At 49.1% G+C, this 8,750-nt stretch overlaps 1 protein-coding gene across 2 annotated transcripts in view; it reads left to right on the top strand.

Annotated features, from left to right (window-relative positions):
- Nucleotides 1-3,381: 3,381 nt before the first annotated feature.
- The window catches only part of Tmc5 (transmembrane channel like 5), an 87,876-nt gene continuing 82,507 nt past the window's right edge, over nt 3,382-8,750 (top strand). Inside the window, exon 1 of one of the 2 annotated variants that reach the window (XM_087908533.1) lies at nt 3,382-3,401. The gene's annotated coding sequence lies outside the window, so the exon portion shown is untranslated. Of the gene's footprint in view, nt 3,402-5,478; nt 5,622-8,750 lie in introns of those variants that run through there. The other variant, XM_087908532.1, reaches the window with a different exon arrangement.

The following is an 8,750-nucleotide window of genomic DNA, read 5'->3' as shown; positions in this document are numbered from 1 at the left end:
TATAGTCTGAGCCCCAGTCATGCCAGCCAATCACATTACGTTCAGATCCACAGCCTGACACAGTGGCACTGTAGGTCATGTGACCCTGGGGTCAAGCATCCCCAGACCACAGCACCGGCTCTGTAGTTTACTGATGAGCAGGCAATGCTAGCAAGCTCTACTTGACCCTGTCTGAATCTACCTCTTTGTGTCTATAGATCTGCATGCCTTCAAACTTAATATGAGATGTGACTGTTTTCCAAACTGGTCTGGAAGCTCAGGGCTCAAACAATCCATCCTCCTGCCTCAGCCTCACTCATAGCTTGGACTGTACCGTGTGTGCCCCTGCACACAGTCCAGTTTCTGTACTCCTGAAGCCACCTCACGGAGTTGTCACATGAGGGAGTGCATGATGTCAAGTGCCAGGTGGGCTCCTCCTCAGAGCTTCTTAGGCCAGTGAGCCCCTCTTCTTAGACTGGGCTAGCTCCTTTCTTAATCTAGGTTAACTCCTTTCCTTGATGAAACCTAACTCCCTTTTCTGCCTCACACCGGATGCGAATGGCCACAAGAGGGTGCCAGAGAGCAGCAGGCAGGGGCGCCCTTCAGGCTACCTAGGGAACTTCATGAAGTTTTACGGATGGTTAGCAACTCTGCAGAGCGTAAACACCCTCCTCCCTGGAGAGGCCAAACTAAAACCTTATCTTGGCTATAATGAGTGCTTGTGGGGGGTGGCGGCCAGGGTTCTGTTGGGTCTCTGCGGAGTCTGGTTGCTCGTTGCTATGGAACTGTCACAGTTTCTGTTGTGACCCAGAGTCACCACCTTCCAAATAGTGTTATACTTTATGTTCTTTATGAAGAAGCTATTTGGACAGAAGCTGGAGGGTCTTTCTTCTTCTTTTATTACTATTACTATTATTTGTTTTGTTTTGTTGAGACACAGTCTTGCTACATGGTCCCAACAGACCTGGAAATCATTTTGTGGACTAGGCTGTCCTCAAACTTACAAAGATCTGCCTGCCCCTACCTCCTGAGTGCTAGAATTAAAGGCCATGGGGGCATTTTAAAAAGTGATTCAATGAACATAATATGCTCACATTGGAGACTTTTTATTATATTGTGTTTGTGTGTGTGGAGATCAGAGGACTTGTGGGTAGAGCTTGGCAGAAAATGCCTTTTACCCTCTGAGACATCTTACAGTCCCGTGACTGCATGTTAAAGAATTATGTTAGAAACCAGCTCATCATTGCCAGGTGTCAGTATCCCCTGAGACAGCCAAGCAAACAGACACCACTTCCTAAGGGTGATGATCCAGGACCCTGACACCCCTGAAGCGCTGTGTACCCCTGTAGTAGTCATCTAGGATACTATGTGTGCTGCTGAGGCAGACCCTGGAGCACTGTGCATGCTAGGCAAGCACTGGACCCTTAAGTTGCATCCCCAGCAACTCACTGTGCATTTCTTTAAAAAGTAAGGAGCAAATGACAGGCAATGTAACATCTTTAATCTAGTTTAATGGAGGAGAGTGACAGTACTGTGCAGCTTATCTCTAGAATGTTCTTTTTTTTTCTTAAAGGTTTGTATTTATTTATTTATTTATTATGTATACAATACTCTGTCTGTGTGCATGCCCGAAGGCCAGAAGAGGACACCAGATCCCATCACAGACGGCTGTAAGCCACCTTGTGGTTGCTGGGAATTGAACTCAGGACCCTCGGAAGAGCAGGCAATGCTCCCAACCTCTGAGCCATTTCTCCAGCCCAGATTTATTATTTTTTATGTATACAGTGTTATGCCTGCAGGCCAGAAGAGAGCACCAGATCCTATTATAGAGGGTTGTGAGCCACCATGTGGTTGCTGGGAATTGAACTGAGAACCTCTGGAACAGTAGCCAGTGCTCTTAACCACTGAGCCATCTCTCCAGCCCCTAAAATGTGTAGCCCAGACTGGCCTCGAACTTGTGATCCTCCTGCCTCCGCCACCTTCAGCAAATCCTACTGGTGTGCGCTACCACAGCTGGCCAAAATGTTCTTATCCGGGCTCCCCGGTGCGCTCCCCAGTCTGCTTTCCCACTTCTGTCTGCAGTTGTCATCTGTGTGAGTTCAGCAAAGAGGTGCACTCCCCCGTCTGCTTTCCCACTTCTGTCTGCAGTTGTCATCTGTGTGAGTTCAGCAAAGGGGATTCGAGCTGCTGTGCCAGGCTCCTCTTGCCTAGGTCAGAATCCCTTGCCAAAGACAAGCTGGGTATGAAGACCGCCTATCGCCCCAGCTCGTTGGGAGTTCAAGGCCATCTTCAGCTATGTGGAGAGTTCCAGGTCATCCTGGCTACTTAAAGTTGACAACATGGAACCAATGAGACAGCTCGGCAGGTAAAGGCGCTGCCAACCCTGGTAGCCTGAGATCCAGCTGAAGACCCACATGATGGAAAAAGGGAACGAACGGCTCACATTGTTCTCGGACCTCCACATCTACTCCCATGTACCCCCAATAAATAAATGTAATTAACACACACACACACACACACAAACATGCACACACCTCTCTGTTTTGTTTTAGGAAACCCACTCTAACCCTGGGTACTTTGAACTTTCAGCAATCCTCCTGCCTTGGTCCTGCTGAGAAAGATTCCAAGCCTGAGCCACCAGTCTGGTTGACTTATTATTACTATTATCCTTCCTATTCGAAGGCAGGGTTTCACTAAGCAGTGGGAAACTCGTCCTGGAAACAGAGACCAGGCCACTTCTATTTGTTCATCATGGGTAGACATTTGAGCTTGCTTCCGTTAAAATAGTGCGGGAAGAACAGAGATGTGCATATATTTGGAGGTCCCTCCGGAGTATGGGGGACATCCCAGGAGTTGGTTGCTGGATGGCACGCCTCTATTATTTCAGTATTGCAGGACTCTCCATACTCTGTTTCACTGGGTCGCCTGGTGTGCCGCAGCACTCCCATGCCCACTCACACCTACTTTTAGGCAGTTATAGAGGTAGCCGGTGCTCGCTCCCTGTGGCTGGGATTCTACACGGTTTGATGAACTAATGACTCACTTTGGATCTCTTTAGGATCCTGCAGCCTTTTCGAGCTAGCTGCTCCAGACCAATGCTTTCTTCATCCCCTGGGGACTCCATGGCGTTTGGCAGCTGCCAGGCGGAGGGTGGGGTTTTCATAGGAGGCAGAAAGTAGTACTCACGCACCAGGACCATCAATTGTCCAGAGACGCCACCCACAGGGACCCGCTGGATGCCAAGGATACCGCTGGCTGCTCTCTGGATAGCAGGACGCCGCACCACCTGTGCGAAGTACCAGGTCCTCATCGCCCATTGGAACACACCATGAGTGACGAATGTGAGAGGGGCGCTTCCTGGTCAGACATCCGCACAGTGGTCATGGGTGGCGGCTGTGACGCGGGAACTGGGGGTCACGAAGGTAGGGTACGAGAAAGCCGCGTGTGGGTTGATCTCGGAGCTAGGCGGTACAGCCTCTGCACCCCAACAGACGTTCTGGCTTTCTGTGGCAACAGAACCGGGGTAATACTGTCCAAACTACAGCTTGTAAGAGAATATATTCAAGATCTCTATCCTTTCCTGAGAAAGTTACACAGGCACAGGGTCTAATACCCCGAAGGTTTCTAAAACAACAGTGGAATGCCGCCGCCCCTCCCCCACACCCGTCTGTAGTCGCCCCGGGCTATCACTACTGCTAGGTCGGGGATACGTGCAGGTAGCACGAGCAACATCCCACACTATCTAGGGCAGAGTCCCAGACATGGGGTGGCTTCCAGAAGGGAGAAACCCGATGGGGGTTGAGGGTGTGGTTGATTTGGGGTGTCTCTAGGGTGGAATGGGGAGAAGGCTGGGATGCTGCTAGGCAACCCACAATGCACAAGACGCCCAAATACTACTACTGCAGAAATCAAGAATCCCTGCCTCACAGCCGCGAAAGGATCTCTTGCCATGTGGTTCGTCTCCACTCTCTCCGCAGACAGAACCGCGGATCAGCTGCTGGGGGCCTATCCCTGCCCCAGGAGAACGGTTCTTAAAGCAAACCGAGCCTTCTTCTGGCGGACCGTCTTCTAGTTTCTCCCATTTTAAGGCCTTTTCTGAATTTGTATGAAAGAAAAATCCCATTTCTCCTTTAGAAAAATCACCATTTTGCATTTGAAATTTAAAATTTGCTTACTTATTTTTAAGATTTTATTTTATTTTTTGCAACAGAGAATCATTTTGTAGCCCTGGCTGAATTTGCTATGTAGACTAGACTGGACTTGAACTCATAGAGGTCTGCCTGCCTCTCTGCCTCTGCCTCGTGAGTGCTGGAATTAAAGGGCGTGTCCCCAATATTTCATTTCTCTTTTTAATTATGAGTATGTGTGTGTGTGCTTGTACAGATTAGTACAGGGTCCCTGGAGGGTGTTGGATCCCCTAGAGCTGAGTTATAGGTAGTTACCTGAAGTGGACGTGGTAATCCAATCCCTTTCTCTACAATAACAACAATGATCTTAACCACTGAGCCATCTCTCCAGACTCATACATTTATTTTTAGTTTCATTCATTAATTGTGTTTTTACTGTTTGTTTCTGAGACAGGGACTCTTGCATCATAGTCTGGCCTTAAATTTACTATGCAACTGAGGATAACCTCAAACTTAAGAGTCTCTTCCTTCTACCTCCTGGGTGCTGGGGTTACAGGGGTGCACACGCCTGGTTTATCTGGCAGTGGGGACGGAATCCAGGATTTCGTGCATGCTAGCTAGCCCTATTACCAACTGTGCCACATTTCTAGCCCGACTTTGCATTTTAATATGGGTGTCAATATTGCAATCCAGGACCAGGAGTATAAGCCCATTCCCTGCCCACTTCTTTCTCCCTCCCTCCCTGTTCCATGAGACAGGGTGTGTCTCACTATGTTTTCTGGACTGACTTCGAACTTGACATCCTCCTCTCTCGGTCTCTGCAGTGCTAGGAGTTCAGACGTGTGCCAGTGACCCATCTCTTCCTTTCCTTTAGAATGTTCCCTTAGAGACAGCACTGGGTGAAGGCTGTGTGTCCGAATAACTGGGGTTTCTCTCTGGGAAGTTGAGTCTTGTGTGGCTAGAAAAGTCCTGAGTTGTACAAAAGTCCCATTTGTCTCCAGTGTTGCCAACAATGAGGAGGTAGAGAAGATTTTGCTTCCATTTCTCAGATGAGGAGGGTAAAACTGAGGCTGGGGGGGGAACTGAAGAAAAAGAGACGGGACTTAAATTCTGAGCTGCCAGCGTTGAGATGTAAACCCCACAGTGACTGCCAGGCACTGCCTCAGGGGAGCAGGCTACCGAACGAACGAACGAACGCAGTGTCCCAGGGATGGAGGAGACCACCAAGCATGCTCCTAGGGACCTATGGCTCAATCTCTTCCCACACCTCCATGGTACTCTCCAGGGGGCAAACCCGACTCACTTCCTTATGGCGGACTAAGAAATAAAACCCTGAGGTAAAAGGACTTTGTTCTTTTTATTGTCTTGATGCCAAGAGGACGTGGGGGCGGGGGAGGAGCTCTGGCTCAGGAAGGGAGTAGAGAATAGAGCCCTAGAGAGCGGCGAGCGCCTTGGGGAAGCGGGCGGGCGTGCAGCGCAGACGCCGGGATGCGACGCAGGTCTGCGCGACAGCAGGTGAGGCTTGGTTCTTCATTGGTTGGGAAGGGACAGATGACGATGAGGGGCATTTGCAAAACTTTCACAAGCTGGGTCAATAGTTCCCCTTGCCTCTGCCACCAGCTGGCTGGCAGCCTGCCCAATCGAGTCTCCTGCCGGAGGAGACAGCGAGGCAGGCATTCTGCGTGCACAGGGACCTGGACCCGGGGCTGAGAGGGATGAGCCCTGACCGGTTATTTTAGCAAAAGGAAGTCTCCGCTTCCTTTTTCTTTCTGCCTGCCTAAGCAGTCTCCTTCCCAGAGGCAGCGCTGGCTGGGTTAACATGCCTGCAGCTGAGCTTTCTTCCTGGAAACAATTCTCCCTCGCTAGAAATGCCCCGAGCCACACAACATGCTCACCCAACTCTGATCACAGAGTGTGGAGGGAAATTATTGGGATGTTTCTGCAGCCGCGATAGAAGCCGAGACGGGGAGCGGGAAGAAGGTCACAGAAGTAAAGAGGATGCTTGGGGATGTGTCAGGGGAACAGAAGCACACAGGGCTGCCCTGTGGTTTATTCCTGGTTGTGGATGCAGAAAGCACACACGGTGAACATGTTAGCCAAAAAAAAAAAATTCCCTGTGGGGAGGTGGAAGTTCATAGCACTCTGGTTAGGACCGTATGTATTCCTGCTACCTCCTACCTTCTAAACCTAGTTAGAATCTAGGTTTTCCTGGTCCTAACTGTGTTTTGGTAAATTGCTGTTCCCTTCTGGCCTTGATTCCCCTATCTGTTGAATGGTTAGGATGCTGTGATCTCACACCTGTCGAAAAATATCAGAGCTGATAAGAATATATGGAGCATTATAGACACTCAGGAGTGTCTTCTTAACCTCTGCTACTTTCTTGCTCTTCCTTGCTTGCTCTTCTTCTTCTTGATTGACCATCAGTCTCAAGGATGATGCTGTTGATGGTGGTGACCAAAGTTTAAGGTCTTCTGGCAGAGAGGACCTGGGGCCACATCACACCGTGCTTCTGGTTGGCTATGCAAGCTTGAAGAAATTACCTGATGTGTTTGGCCTCAAGTTTAGGTGACTGAGATTGGAGCGCTTGGTCCAGTTGTAGACACACAGGCAAGCCCTCAGTACGTGGTTCCGTCTTTATTTGGTGGTGTTGGCGTTACTGTAACTGAGCAAGATTCTGTCTGACCTGGAGATAGGAGCAGTGCCAAGTGGGAATGAATGTCAAAGGCAGGGAGGATTCGAGCCGAGCATGGAAGTGCTGCACACCTGTGATCCCAACGCTTGGGAGACTGAAGCAGGAGGATTTCCATTTTGAGGCTACTGAGCAAGAATTTGTTTCCAAAATCGGAGAAACAGAAGGAAGGGAGGGGAGAGAGAGAAGAAGAGAGGGGCCTGGGGGGGGTTCAGTAGAAAAAAACACCTGTGTAAACTTAAAGATCAGCACCCATGGAAAAGCCAGGCACAGTCATGGGCTCCTATAACTGCGGTGCCATCAGGGGCAAAGGCGGGAGGATTGCTGGCTACCAGTCCAGCACCAGGGTCAGTAAAAGACCCTGTCTCAAAGGAATAAAGTGGAAAGTGATAGCGCAGGACCCCCCCAGCGTCCTCCTGTGCCCCTTCCCTGTGTGCATATGTGCTCAAAGATGAGAGATGGGCAATCAGCAAAAGCACTCCAGTGGGGTCAAGTTGATGGTATAAATGCCACCAGAGTCCAGTGAATCATCTGCTGGGTATTTTTGCCACGATTTCCCAGAATGAAGTGTTGAGACTGTGTTATTGCTGAGGTCATCTGTAGTCCTTGGGTTCAATGTCCTCAGAGATCAAGCCTGCTGCTAATCACCAGGAAGGGCCGTTTCTGCAGAGCAAGTGATACAAAGGAGTGTAGGGTTTCCATGTTGTTATGAATGCTAGAACGAACAAATTCTACTTCCTGGGGTTTGTGAGTCTGGGTATCATTTAAAAGAAAAGAAAAAAAAACTGTCATTTTTGTAATTTACAAGAATTGGAAGCCTGTAATGACTGTTATTAGCATCCACATTAAATTGAAAAAAAGAAAAAAGAAAAGTGATTTTTCCATAAAGAAGATGGAATTTCTTCTTTGGTAGAATTTTGAGTTACAAACTGAGTGATCAGAGGAATGACCTTTAAATGGATTGAGGAGGGGGTTGCCTCCCAGATAAATGAGGGTTCGAGGGGGCTGCCTCCCAGGGGTAAATGAGGGGAGGAGGGGACTGCTTCCCAGGGGTAGATTTGTCTGTCCAGTGGGGAGGAGGCTTGCTGGCTGCACTGCAATCTGTATGGAGCTGAGCTATTGAAGTCAAAGGCAGACGGTGCTTCCTTTGTTGAATAGTCAATGCTTTGCTCATGGAATCCAAAGTGAATTGAATCTGAGAAAGTCCTCAAGAGGTTTGTGTGCTTGAACACATGACTCCCAGCTGCTGGTGACTTTGGTGGGGGGCCACCTGGTGGAGATGGGTCCCTGCATTGGGTTGGGAGGGTGTTAGCACCACCCACCCTCTGGTCCAGTTGTCTCTGCTTCCTGAACCGCCAAGGTGTGAAAAAGTTGCACAGCAAAACTCCTGCTACTCAGACTGTTCCAGAAGCTGTGCCTCCCCACCAGGGTGGACTGAAAGTCTCTGACGTCATGAGCCCGGATACAGCCTTGCTTCATGAGGCTGATTCTGTCAAGTGTTCTATCCCAGAGGTGAGAAAAGTGTCTGAGGAATCTATACTGTGTTCATTTGGATTTTAGACATCACATTCTTTAGTTTCAAAAGTTGTACAGGGTGCTTAACTGTCCAAAACAATTTCAGGGCTGGGAAGATGGCTCAGTTGGTAAAATACTTGCTTTGTAAGCGTGAGGACTTGAGTTCAACCCAAATCCATGGGGCAAGGTGGACACTGAGCTAGAGAGATGACTCAGTGCTAAGAACTTTCATTGCTCCTTACAGAGGACCAGGGTTTGGTTCTCAGCACCCACTTGGCAACTCACAACCATCTGTAAGTCTGGTTCCTGGAGACCAGATGACACTTCTAACCTCCAAGCGTACACACACACACACACACATACTCAGGTATGCAAACACACAGAGAGAGACACACAGTCATAGAGAAGATTTTTAAAAAAGCTAGGCGTGCCTGCATGTG

Source organism: Myodes glareolus, chromosome 7 (genome assembly GCF_982192425.1).
Source record: "Myodes glareolus chromosome 7, mMyoGla1.1, whole genome shotgun sequence".
NCBI lineage: Eukaryota > Metazoa > Chordata > Mammalia > Rodentia > Cricetidae > Myodes > Myodes glareolus.
Note: the sequence above shows the minus strand (reverse complement) of the source record. Positions and strands in the feature narration are given on the sequence as shown.